The 14,857-nt window shown below is 38.9% G+C and overlaps 1 protein-coding gene across 50 annotated transcripts in view; it reads right to left on the reverse strand.

Annotated features, from left to right (window-relative positions):
- Positions 1-14,857, reverse strand: part of SGMS1 (sphingomyelin synthase 1) — a 314,409-nt gene that overhangs the window by 38,777 nt on the left and 260,775 nt on the right.

Consider the following 14,857-nt stretch of genomic DNA (forward strand, 5'->3'; position numbering starts at 1 on the left):
AGCAACTCATAGAATTGCTGAGCTTCAAAATCAACTGGTTTAATTCTTTTTTCAAAAAAAAAAAAAAATCAGTGAATCCCCTCTTCCATATGTGCTTAGGTCCCAAATGTATAAAAGATCTACAAATGCCGCTGCTTGGGTTGAAGCACAGCTTCATTTACAAATGAAGAATCTGAATTCTAGAAATGTCAAGAAACCTGCCCATGGCCAAGTAGCAGTCGGCATAGAAGAGTTACAAGTTAAGTTTCTGAGTTCTAGTTCAGTGGATGTACTTATTAAAATACTTTACTATGTGAAAATAACCAAATGCATATCTGTAGGGAAGATTCTAAAGTAGGATTCAAAATTTTATAAATTTGTGCATAAATAGAAACATACATGTATAACGTGTATATATAATACATATAACTGTAATTATGGCTAACTATGGTACACAGGCTGAGAATCCCTAATGCTAAAATTCAAAATCCAAAATGCTCCAAAATCCTAAACTTTTTGAGAACTGACATGATACTCAAAGAAAATGCTCATTGGAGCATTTCAGATTTTTGGATCGGGATGCTCAACTGAGTGCATCCTGGAAATATTCCAAAGTATCCCCAAGATTGAAATCCAGAACATTTCTGGTCCCAAGCATTTTGGATAAGGGATATTCAACTTACATAATATTGTATAAAACAACTGGAAAGAAATATATCACATATTAACTGGAGTTATATTTAATGATGGTTCTGTAGGTATTTTCTACTTTTCTCCACCTATTTTTCTTTAATAAGCATATATTACTTTTATAACAATCATACAAAATGAAAAACAAGAAAAGTTAAAAATAAGAGACCTTAACAAACTCCTTAACAAAGCATAATAATAGCTAATGAAATGTGGCCTTTGGCAGAAGATGGACCACAGTTTGACTCTCAGCATCTCCCATACATAATCCATTATGTGAGTTTCAGCTTATTCACCTCTAAAATGAAGATAATAATCAAGTATTTCCTTCACAGGGTTGTTGTTGATATTTAAGAAATCATATCTGAAAGTTCATGAAACATAACCTAGCTCTAAAAGCAGTGATTTTCAAATGGGTATGTGGGTACCCATATCCTTTTGTTTTTCTTCCTCAAATTATCTGTCATATCCAGTAGCCACTGTCCACTACATCTCACTATGAAAAAAAAACTCTATCTACCAGTGGGCTAATTTTTTTTTTCTCAAATGATGACTGTTGCAAAGATCTGGAGATTTAAGGGCTTGAAATGCTATTTCCCTGAGTATGTTTTTGTGAAATAATAATCTGATAAAATCTTCCAAGTTTTTTTAAAAAATATAGCCAAATAAGCCTAGGAATGCATACTGTAATCTCTCCTGGGGACAGCAGTATGCATTAGGATGTTAAACGCTCCAGGAAATCCTCCAATCAAGAATCTATTTTGAGAAAAGATTTTTCAAGCTGACTTCATCAAGGCTATCCTACTCCTTGCCCCTTTTCCTACAGGACTCATTTCTACTGAATCCCAAAATCTTTTGCTTGTCAGGGGGAGACAGGGTCTTACTCTATTGCCCAGGCTGGAGTGCTGTGGTGCAATCATGGCTCACTGCAACCTCTATCTCCTGGGCTGAAGTGATTCTCCCAACTCAGCCTTGCAGAAGCTGGGACCACAGGTGCATGGCACTGTATCTGGCTAATTTTTAAAATATTTGTAGAGATGTGGCGGGGCAGGGGCTCACTACGATGCTTGGGCTGGCCCATATCCTACTTTAGAAAGAATCCCATCTTACTCTGGGAGTCCACTCTCAGTTTTTCAGTCCATTTAACAACCAATCAAGTGGCAACAACAGCTTTTAAAGATATTCCAGACTTTGCAAACAAACTGGGTGTTCCCTTCACAGAACTTTCCCTGTCACACCTTCCTGTGACTAAGTGTCTGTCTAGACTCCCCTAAGAGCTTATGAGTGAATGTGAAGCAGCTACAATGTTAAGTACCCATAGATCTACATGCCCAGGGCTCAGAAGATGCTCAATCAATGTCTGCTCAATATCTTCAAAAATATTCCTTAGACCTAGTAACGTGTAGATGGCTTAATGGAAAACAAACCTGCTGAAAATACCACTGACAATGAAAATGGCTGTAAAACAATTTGGATGGGCAAGGAGATTAAAATGGGCATTCTCCAGAGAAATGTAAAACCAAAGTACACCTCTGACCACTTAAAAACCACCGTAAAGAACTTCAGTTGCCACCGGTACTGCCCAGAGTGTCGAGAAGACACGCACACCAAACGGGAGTTCTGGCAGAAGGTCAGGAAGAAAAGGGGACCTCCTTGGCCTCAGACCCAAGGCCTCCCCTCAAACCCTCTCCAGCAGAGTTAGGAAAACAGCCAAAGGAATCCTCAACATCTTGAAATGGGTATGAAAACTCTAAAGAAATATTCTCAGTGGAATGCTGAGGCCCAAGGGAGATGAACAAAGGCTTTTCACCTAGGTTCTTCATTTCCCCCTTGCCCAGCACAGGAAGTCAGCCAAGATAGGAAACTCCCTGAGAACCACAGGGACCAGACAGAAGCCAAAGTGTTATTTTAGTTCTCTCTGATGGGAGGAAGAGTCACATAATCTCTCAAGAGATAATCAACATTTTAAGAAATATTTATTTATTTATTATTTTACTTTAAGTTCTGGGATACATGTGCTGAACATGCAGGTTTGTTACATAGGTATACATGTGCCATGGTGGTTTGCTGCACCCATCAACCCATTATCTAGGTTTTAAGCCCCTCATGCATTAGGTATTTGTCCTAATGCTCTCCCTCCCCTTTCCCCCTACCCTATGACAGGCCCCAGTGTGTAATGTTCTCCTCCCTGTGTCCAGCTCCCACTTATGAGTGAGAACATGTGGTTGTGGTTTTCTGTTCCTGTGTTACTTCGCTGAGGATGATGGGTTCCAGCTTCACAAACCCATAGCCAACATCATACTGAAAGGGCAAACACTGGAATCATTCCCTTTGAAAACTGACACAAGACAAGGATGCCCTCTCTCACTACTCCTATTCAACATAGTATTGGAAGTTCTGGCCAGGGCAATCAGGCAAGAGAATGAAAGAAAGCGCATTCAAATAGGAAGAGAGGAAGTCAAATTGTCTCTGTTTGCAGATGACATGATTGCATATTTAGAAAACCCTATCATCTCAGCCCAAAAATTCCTTAAGCTGATAAGCAACTTCAGCAGTCTCAGGATACAAAATCAAAGTGCAAAAATTACAAGCATTCCTATATACCGATAATAGACAATCAGAAAGCCAAATCATGAGTGAACTCTCATTCACAATTGCTACAAAGAAAATAAAATAGCTAGGAATTCAAATTACAAGGGATGTGAAGGACCTCTTCAAGGAGAACTACAAACCACTGCTCAAGGAAATAAGAGAAGACACAAACAAATGGGAAAACATCCCACGCTCATGGATAGGAAGAATCAATATCATGAAAATGGCCATACTGCCCAAAGTAGTTGATCGATTCAATGCTATTCCCATCAAGCTACCACCGACTCTCTTCAAAGAACTAGAGAAACCTACTTCAAATTTCATATGGAACTGAAGAAGAGCCCATAAAGCCAAGACAATCCTAAGCAAAAAGAACAAAGCTGGAGGCATCACGCTACCTGACTTCAAACTATACTACAAGGCTACAGTAACCAAAACAGCATGGTACTGGTACTGAAACAGGTATATAGACAATCAGCTCTAAAATAGGAAAAAATCAAATGCTAGGAGCCAATTTAATAAGGGTCCATCAAGTATCCATCTGGCATTACAAGCATGGCAAGCGCACATCTAACAAAGGAACTCGAATCTTGCAAAGGTGCACCCATCAGGGCCTCTTTGAGACATTGAGACAAATTAATGGCTTCTATTAACAAACTGGGACAACAAAATTATTCCTTCCTTAAAATAACCCCTGTGATTCCCCATAACTTGGAATTCTCTATGTATTCATCAAGAAGTTTAGATTCTTCCTTTAGTCTTTAAGGTCTTTCTCTGCAAAGCCTTAGCTGTCTACTCCACTTCATAATCCTTTTCTCCTCCCTGAATTCCTAAACCATGAATACTTGCGGTACACAACACAATTTAATGGTCTTATGTGTGTGCTATGGTAGAAAGAGTATTAGCCAAGTGAGCCAGGGAGCCTGCGTTTCAGAGTCTATCCAGCTACTTGCCTTCTTAACGAAGTCCTTTAGCCTTGCCAAGCCTCAGTTTCCTCTGGTAAATAGGATTAACATCTACCTTACCTACTGATATAGTTTGGCTGTGTCCCCACCCAAATCTCATTTTGAATTGTATTCCCATAATTCCCATTCTCCTCATGTGTTGTGGGAGAGAACCAATAGGAGATAATTTGAATCATGGGGGCAGTTCCCCCATACTGTTCTTGTGGTAGTGAATAAGCCTCATGAGATCTGATGGGTTTATCAGGGGTTTCCGCTTTTGCTTCCTCCTCATTTTCTCTTGCCACCACCCTGTAAGAAGTGCCTGTCACCTCCCACCATGATTCTGAGGCCTCTCCAGCCATGTGGAGCTATAAGTCCAATTAAGCCTCTTTTTCTTCTCAGTCTTGGGTATGTCTTTATCAGCAGCATGAAAACAAACTAATATAGTAAATTGGTACCAGCAGAGTAGGGTGTTGCTGAAAAGGTATCTGAAAATGTGGAAGCGACTTTGGAACTGGGTAACAAGCAGAAGCTGGAACAGTTTGGAGGGCTCAGAAGAAGACAGAAAAATGTGGGAAAGTTTGGAACTTCCTAGAGACTTGTTGAATGGCTTTTCCCAAAATGCTGACAGCAATACGAGCAGTAAGGTCCAGGCTGAGGTGGTCTCAGATGGAGATGAAGAACTTGTTGGGAACTGGAGCAAAGGTACTCTTGTTATGTTTTAGCAAAGAGACTGGAGGCATTTTGCCCCTGCCCTAGAGATTTGTGGAACTTTGAACTTGAGAGAGATGTTTTAGGGTATCTGGTGGAAGAAATTTCTAAGCAGTAAAGCATTTAAGATGTAACCTGGGTGCTGTTAAAGGCATTCAGTTTGATAAGGGAAGCAAAGCATAAAAGTTTGGAAAATTTGCAGCTTGACTATGTGATAGAAAAGAAAAACATATTTTCCAGGGAGAAATTCAAGCTGGCTGCAGAAAATTTCGTAAGTAGCAAGGAGTTTAATGTTAATCCCCAAGACCATGGGAAAAATGTCTCCAGGGCATGTCAGAAGTTCTTCATGGCAGCCCCTCCCATCACAGGCCCAGGAGGAAAAGGTTGTTTCATGGGCCGGGTCCAGGGTCCCTGTGCTGTGTGCAGACTAGGGACTTGGTGTCCTGTGTCCCAGGCACTCCAGCGGTGGCTGAAAGGGGCCAACATACAGCTCAGGCTGTGGCTTCAGAGGGTGGAAGCCCCAAGCCTTGGCAGGTTCCCCGTGGTGTTGGGCCTGCGGGTGCACAGAAGTCAAGAATTGAGGTTTGGGAACTTCTGCCTAGATTTCAGAAGATGTATGGAAATGCCTGGATGCCCAGGAAAAACTTTGCTGCAGGGGTCCGGCCCTCACGGAGAACCTCTTCTAAGGCAGTGCAGAAGGCAGATGCGGGGTCAGAGCCCACACATAGAGTCCCTACTGGGGTACTGCCTAGTGGAGCTATGAGAAGAGGGCCACCATCCTCCAGACCCCAGAATGGTAGATCCACTGACAGTGTGCACCATGCACTGGGAAAAGCCACACTCAATGCCAGCCCATGAAATTGGCTGGGAGGGAGGCTGTACCCTGCAAAGCCAAAGGGGTGGAGCTGCCCAAGACCATGGGAACACACCTTTTCCATCAGTGTGACCTAGATGTGAGACCTGGAGTCAAAGGAGATCATTTTGGAGCTTTAATATTTGACTACCCCACTGGAGTTTGGACTTACATGGGTCCTGTAACCGCTTTGTTTTGGCCAATTTCGCCCATTTGGAATTGCTGTATTTACCCAGTACCTGTACCTCCACTGCATCTAGGAAGTAACTAGCTTGCTTTTGATTTTACAGACTCATAGGCAGAAGGGACTTGTCTCAGATCAGACTTTGGACTGTGGACTTTTGGGTTAATGCTGAAATGAGTTACGACTTTGGGGGACTGTTGGGAAGGCATGATTGGTTTTGAAATGTGAGGATGTGAGATTTGGGGGGTACACAGGCAGAATGATAAGGTTTGGCTGTGTGCCCACCCAAATTTCATTTTAAATTGTATTCCCATAATTCCTATGTATTGTGAGAGGGACCCAGTGGGAGATAATTTAAATCATGGCGTGGTTTCCTCCATACTGTTGTCATGGTAGTGAGTAAATCTCATGAGATGTGATGGGTTTATCGGGGGTTTCCATTTTTGCTTCCTCCTCATTTTTCTCTTGCCACTGCCATGTAAGAAGTGCCTTTTGCCTCCTGCATTATTCTGAGGCCTCCCTAGCCATGTGGAGCTGTAAGTCCAATTAAATCTCTTTTTCTTCCCAGGCTTGAGGTGTCTTTATTAGTAGTGTGAAAACGAACTAATACATCTACCTGCACACAGGCTGCTACTCCTGGGAGGATTCAATCATGTAAAAGGAATAAAAACTACTAATTACTCTAGGAAGTATATCTTGGTCTTCTTGTCACAACCTACACTTCTTTTCTGTTGCCTAACTGGGTTCACAGTAACACTTCATAAATATATACTGAAGCTGCCACTTACAAATGACATAATTTATAAAGCCCAATCATTCTGGCACACGAGTAAAGACAGCCTTCGAAATTTCAAGAGCAAATAAACTTTTATTTTTTCAAGCAAGCTTTGAAACTTAAAATAAAGGTATACATGCTGTTTTCCTGCAACTGATGCTGAAATTGTGCAAAAAAGGGAAAAGCTCATTGCTACGGAAGTGAACTGTTGGACAACTATTCAGTACTTAAAAGGTCACTGCTAAAAGGTGGACCCCCAAGACCCCAGAGCACAGCTCTGCAGGGTGAGGTAAGATTTACTTTTCCCTGAATTCACACACTGTGGTGTCTTTGAAAAGGGAAAGACAAAATATCATATCTAGACCCAGAAGACTGTATGGTAGCCTGGGCTCAGAGAAGAACTGCCACCATCACCCAGAAAAGCCATGCTGAATCCATTATTGGGAGAATGTTAAAAAATAACATACAGCCCAAATTAATAGACATTTTTCAGAACTGGGAATAATATAAGAGTAAAAATATGCATACATTCTTTATCCCAAAATAACACAAAATTTGAGAGACAGAAGCAGCACAGAAATACTTCGTTCATATCTAACTTTTAGAGATAAGTAAACTAAAATGCAGTGAGGTTGTGATTGGTCTAAAATCTCATACATAGCAAAGAGTTGCCTTGGGCTAGACCAAGACCCAAAATGCTTTTCAGGCTCTCCCACTGAAAAATATTCAACAGTCTCACAGATCTAAGCTTGTATCAAGGGTAGTCTAAAAAGTTTCTTAAAATTATAATGGTGTTCTTTAGGATAAAAGCAGAGAAAAACAGCACATGTTCATTATAGATTCTAAGCTTACCAGGATTTTATATTTAGCCTCAATTTAGTAAAAAAGAAATCTGCTAAATTCAATTTGGCTCCGATTCTTAAAATACATATTTTAGACTTTAATATTATAAAAACCATCAGACAATATGCCATGACATGGTAAAAACTATGTATATTATTATCAAAGCCAAGCAGGTCTTTAAACAAAAAAGTAAAAGCAACTATTCTGGTAATGAAAAAAAAATTACTAACCAAAATTAGTAAATAAATCATTTATAAATTTTTTATCCTTATTCACAAATGATCTATTATACTATCTTGTTATTTGGCATTTAATAGAAACAAGACACGGTTAACAATTTACCATGCAAATTACACATTGAACATAAGTTTTCAAGAATCAGAATACCACAAAATACCACAATGCAACTAGACCTGGGGCAATTGCTCAGAAAATCTGAATTCTAATGCTTGCTCTGGTACTAACCTGTACTCCAACCCCAGTGCCTCAGTTTCCTAGTAAGGAATAACTTATTCCATCCATTTACTCCACTAGTTAAGGGAATTTGCATGTACCTGACAGTGCTTTGGAAAACATAACACATAAAATGTAAGAAATTATTATACTGAATATAATTTATTCTTTCCTTGACGATTCAATGGACTTTTAAAATGAATGCCATGAAATTAATAATTTAATTTTTATGATTTTTTTTTTAAGGCATGAAGGACTCAAGTTTGAACAAACAAGCTGGCATGTCGGTGAAAAAAGCACTGAGAAACTATAGGATTCTAGATGTTTCTAAATGCCGATAATGATAAAAGAATGATGAAAGTAGTACATGCATAGTTAGTCTCATATACAGAGTGAACCAAATTTTTGGCTTCACGTATCATATCTCTAAAAACAAAAGCAGCTGGGCATGGTGGTTCATGCCTATAATCAATTGCAACACTTTGGGAGGCCAAGGTGGGAGAATCTCTTGAGGCCAGGAGTTCATGACCAGTCTAAGCAACACAGTGAGACAACATATCTATTTTTAAAAATGTAACAACAACAACAACAAAAAATACATTTAATAATAAAAACAAAAGCAAAAGTAACATGGAGTACATACATGACTTTATTCTGATAGCTTATAGTTGACTTAAAGCAAGAGCAAAATTTTGCGGGCATGTAGCATTTAGCTCAAACTTTGTAACACAAAACTACCTGTGGGGTACCTTGTTAAAGAGCAATACAAATCAATAATTGATATTATTTTATTATGAAATAGACTAAGTGTCTCTTTGTAAAAGCTTTAAGTTCAGACAAAAGTTTTTACATCTTCTAGAACTTTCCATAAAATAATAACCAGAACAGGTACAGTGGCTTGTGCCTATAATCCCAACATTTTGGGAGGCTGAGGCAGGCAGATAACTTAAGGCCAGGAGTTCGAGACCAGCCTGGGCAAAACCCGTGTCTACTAAAAATACAAAACTTAGCTGGGCGTGGTAGCTCATGCCTGTAATCCCAGATACTCAGGAAGCTGAGGCATGAGAATTGCTTGAACCTGGGAGGCAGAGGCTGCAGTGAGCTGAGATCCTATCACTGTACTCCAGCCTCCAGCCTAAGCAACAGAGCAAGACTTTGTCTCAAAAAAAGTAAATAATAACTTAACAGATCTTTTAAGGCAATGTAGCCCACTGAAACACTCATGAGATAGGTGTTCAATTATTCTCTAATTCAATTTGGATAGCTTTATTCCAAACAAATCTAATAAGCTATAGATTTGTTATTTAGCATTTGAAGAGTTAAACAGGAAGAATTCAAAAAAATGGTATAGATTTGAAGAACAAAAATGGTTAGAGTAACAGCCACATAGTTTCAGCTGAAGGACCTACATATTTATTTCAGTCTACTGTTGAGAAAAATTTAGATTACTTTTGATGCCTTAACCTTTAAATTGTTCCTTATTTTAAATTGCTATTACATGTCGTGCTCACAATTCCATAGTCCAACTCTGGTTAGCAAATAAAATCATCCCCTGTGAGATGGCCCCTTGAATTAAGTGTGTGCTGACCTACTTTACTAAGATATAAGAAGAAGGGCTTGCTGGAGTGTATGTATTTTGCCTTTTTGGCTGGTAGACTTTAGGCTGTTAGAAGAGCCTTACTTAATGACATCTTTTGGTCTCCTCCACACTGTGTTTATTCAACAATGTCTAATACTTAAGATTTCACAACATCTGAAATATATTTCTCTCAGGAGTTGCCCTGTAACTTATGCAATTGATAGTTTCCCCCCTTTTCCCCACCTCTCCCCAAATGACCCATTCCATTGTAGTAGCCCCCAATGTTGTAAAAGGAAAGAGAGAATTTGGGGAGACAAAACAGCTATGATACAATGACAATAAATCAGCCATGTCCACTGTATACCATAAATCATGGTTTTATAGTTGTTCACTGAAGATATAAAATATAACACTGTTTCATACACTTCATGGAGAGTCCTGGCACCCGCAACATCAGCTAATTCTGCCTCCCCTTCCCCAAGCCTCCACTTGAGTCATTTTGTGACAGAATATATGTAAATATTTAGTGATCAGGAAATCCAAACAATCATTTATTATGGCAAAAAAACTAGAAAAAAAAATCTAAAAGCTCTAGAGTGGAAACTGATTAAATACACTGTATAACAGAATACCAAGCCTCTGCCACAGACTGTACTGTATTTCCCTATCTATAGTAATACATATTTATAGCTTTGTAACATAAACAGGTTACAAACAAAATGTATTATTTTTGTAAACACATATTGCAAATATCCACAGGGAAAAAAGTCTAGAAGGTATACATTAACTTCTTAACCCTTACCTCTGGGTAACAGAATTGTGAAATAAATTTCTGCTTTACTTTTTTTCAGTATATTCTAATTTCTGATAAACATATATTACTTGCATTTAGAAGGGGAAAGGATATTTTCCCCCAAACATACTCTGTTTTTGAACATGTAGTCTGCTTTGTAAGTTTAAAAATACATGTTTCCTTCATTAGCTTTCTTAAAAAATATAAAATGAGCTTGCAGATTTCTCTAAATAATTGGAATCTTGGCTTTCTGTGTGTAATTATGTTCCCAAATTCTTCATATTCCCAAGACATAATGGTCCAGGCGTACAAGCCAAACCACCAAAAAAGAGGAAGCTGAAATCTGAAACAAAGTGCATAAAGGAACTCCAGTCTCAGATATTTCCCATCATTCCAGAGGGAAAACAATAAGCTATTAGCTTTGCAATTGTTCTATCATCCTAAATTTCCTTCAATATCCATCCATCCAGGCTGCTGCAAAACAGCAAAGCCTATAAAAAACTCTGCCTGTTGTCACTACAATAAAAACTAATCTAATAGCTCTACTGACAACTAATCGTATTGTTTTTCCCACGGGATTTCATTCTTAGTACTAAATTACCAAAAACTCAGGAGATAATCTACTCCCACTCAACTGATTAACTGCCCCTCTGAGTCCGAACCAGCAGGACTGTTTCAATATTTGCCTAGTTAATCTGCAGAACTTGGACACAGATTCACTCTAGCAGTACTCAAGAATGTAGGACCTAATCAATGTTTCCAAATTCCATTAGCTCTCACAGGAGCTGCCGCACACAGTCCTGATCTCATCTGCCCTGAGAAGCCTGGAAAAGTCTAAGACAGGCTCTCTATTTCCATCACACAACACTCGGTTCCTTTCACCCTTCTTCCTATCTTTTTCAAAAGGAGAGCTAAATTCCTTCTAATTTGCTCCTCATTTAGCTGGAATAAAAATATTGCATGTGCCCTGGAATCCATCATAAAAGTAAGTTAAAACTGTAAAAAGCCAGATGGCTTAGGAAAAGGGTGAGGCCATGCTTTACTATCCTTTGCTTTTTAAGAATCTTTGATGCCATATTCTAAAGCATATCCACAGTGCCCAGATTACTAAAACTACCTCTGTTTACTCATCTATAAAGTAAAAATAATCCTGCATTCTTTTGGGCAGTAAGAAAGATCAGAAATCTGACATGGAATTTAGTAGGGTCATAGCAGCAGGGGTTTTCAAAGCATCTATGGGAGAAAAAGTTCAGGTCCTTCTTTTCCTCCCTTTCCTACAGAAAACCCAACAGTGATCAGTCAAGAGCTGGCGATGGGGGTAGGGGTGGCAACTGGAGGTTGGGGAGGTGGCAGAGTCAGTGTCAGAACAGAGGAACAAGGTCAGCCTGCCCCCACCATTCCTTGATCCCTCCTCATCCCTGTCTCTCCTCACACCTCCAGGATTAAGCAAGCATAAACTAAAAAGGCTGCCCAAGGAAGTCATTCCATCAGGCTCTCAAGTTCACAAATCCATCAGAACCCAGGCACATTAAATCAACCTGGATCACAGAGAATATGCAATCGTCAGGACTGTGGCAAATAGGATAGGGCAAGCCATACCTACTGCAGTTAAAGATCAATTTTTTAAGGGGCAAAAATAAACAAAAAACATGGAAGCTGAATCTGGCCCATGGGATTGCCCCTTCCAACTTCACTCACTCTCTCATTCATTATATCTAATAATGAATTCCTGGAGATCCTATCTTGAAGACTCTCTTAAACTATTCCCTTTCCCTATTCCCATTTGCTTCTGCTTTAGTTTCTGCCTCCAGCCTGGCTCAACTGCAACCCTGTGCCACACTGCCATGAGATCTACTACATAATCTGATCTCTTCACTTGAGGCTTAAGCTCCCCACAGTTCTCAAGATGACGTTCAGATGCCTTGACTTAGCTCCAAGGCCTTCCATGACACAGCCTATTTATTTACCTGTACTTTTCAGCCTTGCTCTACAAGCTCTGGGCCTGTATCATACCCATACTCAAGTGTTCCAGTAGATTCCCACACAAGCTAGTCATTTCATACCTTGAAAGTTGTTCCTTCTGCCTAGAATATTCTTCCTACCTCATACCTTCCTTTGTCCTTTCATTTGCTTTGGAATCTCTAGAGCTTGATGCATAGTACACACTTAATAGATGTTTCCTGAAACACCTAATTAAATGAGAATGCAAAGGAGATGACTTACAGTTCCAGAACATGGACCCAGTGATGCGTATCTCTTTTATACATCAAGCACATAAAAATCTATATAAAATATAACTGCTGACATTTTAACACCATAATCGGTTTCAAAACAAAGAAAAAGAATTTATCATGTGTCAAAAGAAGAATAATCTCAAATTCAGAGTAGAAAAGATATAAGTTAACACTTACATCCCACAGATACATCAGACTTGGACTCTACCTGCTAGGGGTTGGGGACTTAAGATCCCAGCCAAGGCAGAGGACTGAAACTTAGACCTTGAATAAAGCAAGAATCTCTCTAAGACCAGAAAAACTGGACCCATGAAACTGGCACACAATGATACAGAGTCCAGATTTACACTATCTGCATAGTGTGAAATTTCCAAGCCAAGAAATTAAGGTAAATACAAAAGAAAAACAAATATAAATAGCTCCTTAAAGACGCTTCAAAAAGCAATGGTTCACAGGGCTCCCATGGAAAAAGTAATCTTTGCTGAGGATGAGCAAATAATTGAAAATTATAAATCACACAAGGAAATGATCCACCATGAGGGAGATTTGGCAGGTGTGACAAACAGGAAGTTTACCAAAGCATGAATTTGATCATATAAAACAGGTCTGAAGAGGCTACTAAATAAAGAATTGAAACTACTATGTAAAAACAAGACATGATTTTTTTTTTTCCTTAAAGATAGATGTGTTTAAAGAAGGTACAGAGAAACCCTAGGTTGTCTCCTCTGGCCTGTGACCCACTGATACGTCAGGAAGAAAGAAGAGAGAGCAACATATTAAAAGCTGATCAAAAGAGGAAGTAAAATCAGCAAAAATGTAAAGTATACAGATATAAAGGGAACTGACAAATTTTATCAAGCCTCAAGGATCTCAACAACCGAGCACCCACATCCTTTTTTGGGGGGTGAAAAGGGAAATAGAAAACTGAATCCAGTTAATTGAAAGATGAATCAGATTTCCAAAAAGGTATTTTCACTGAACATATACGTTCTATCTCATGGTCTCCAAAAACTCCTCTGAAATGGTAGTAAAAGGATTTAAAAAAAAAAAAAAAAAAAAAAGGGGGGGGATAAGAAATCAAAAGAGTCCAAGAGAACAGAAGAGGATAAAACAGGGACACAATTTTGGAAGTTGGGAAGCACACGAATCAGTGGTGACACATCTAGCAGACCCAAAACAAGGAGCCCCAAGCCAGCAAAGGGGAAAGAAGCACTCTGATTTACATAACACTAAATATTTCCTATAGCCTTAAAAGTATGAGGGATTGGTGGCATCAAGTACCTTGGAAACGGTGTGAAAGTGGAGTTAAAAGGCCACTTAAGAAGTTCCTCTAGATTCTCACTTTGTACAGCTGAGCAACTGCCTCTCCCCCACACCACAGAATACTGAAGTTTATCCTCCGGAAAACAGAAATGGAGAGTTTCTAGAGTAGGGGACATCAAACACAGTTGAAAGCAGTGGTATCTTACTAAAAACAAGGGACAAAGTGAAAGTTGTCAAAAGATTAAGTAGGATCTACCCTTGCCTTTTACCTCCTTAGGCACCTAGAATAACTTGCAGGTGAATGATCAGATGAATTTTTTTCTAGAAACACCCAAGATTTTAAGAAAAAAGACTTAAGGATACTGATCATCTTACACTGAAACCAGATAAACAAGCTCACCTCATGCAGAGAGTTTCCAAACAGTTTTATTTGTGCCTACTTTAAAATATGAATGGACAACTAAAAAAAAAAATCACCAGCTATCTGAAGAAACTCCCTAATAAATATAAAAGCCAGAGATGAAGATAAAAAACAAGCAAACAAAAAGAACTTGGAAAACAGACTATGAAAAACTACTGCTAACATTTTCAAAGACATAAGGCATCAAAAAAGAACAAGATGGTACCACAAAAAGGAGAGAGAATTTTAAAAAGAGAGCTCCTATAAATTCCTAGTCAATATGAACAATTCAATAGGAACAACAGAAAGAGTTGAAAAGAATTTCAGATGTGAAACAAAATGAAAGATGGAAAATTGAGAGAAGAGGATAATAAAAAAGCAATCTAGAAGTCCAAGATCTGAATAGCAGGAGTTCAAGAAAATGCAAGAAAAAACAAAGATTTAGAAATATTTTAAATCTAAAAAGAGAAAATTTTAAAAAATTATCAGAACTAAAGGGGACATGAGTTGCCAGATTGAAAGTTCATCAAATGTCGGAAAACAATGGCTGAAAGTATACTTTCT

Source organism: Macaca mulatta, chromosome 9 (genome assembly GCF_049350105.2).
Source record: "Macaca mulatta isolate MMU2019108-1 chromosome 9, T2T-MMU8v2.0, whole genome shotgun sequence".
In the NCBI taxonomy this organism is placed as follows: domain Eukaryota; kingdom Metazoa; phylum Chordata; class Mammalia; order Primates; family Cercopithecidae; genus Macaca; species Macaca mulatta.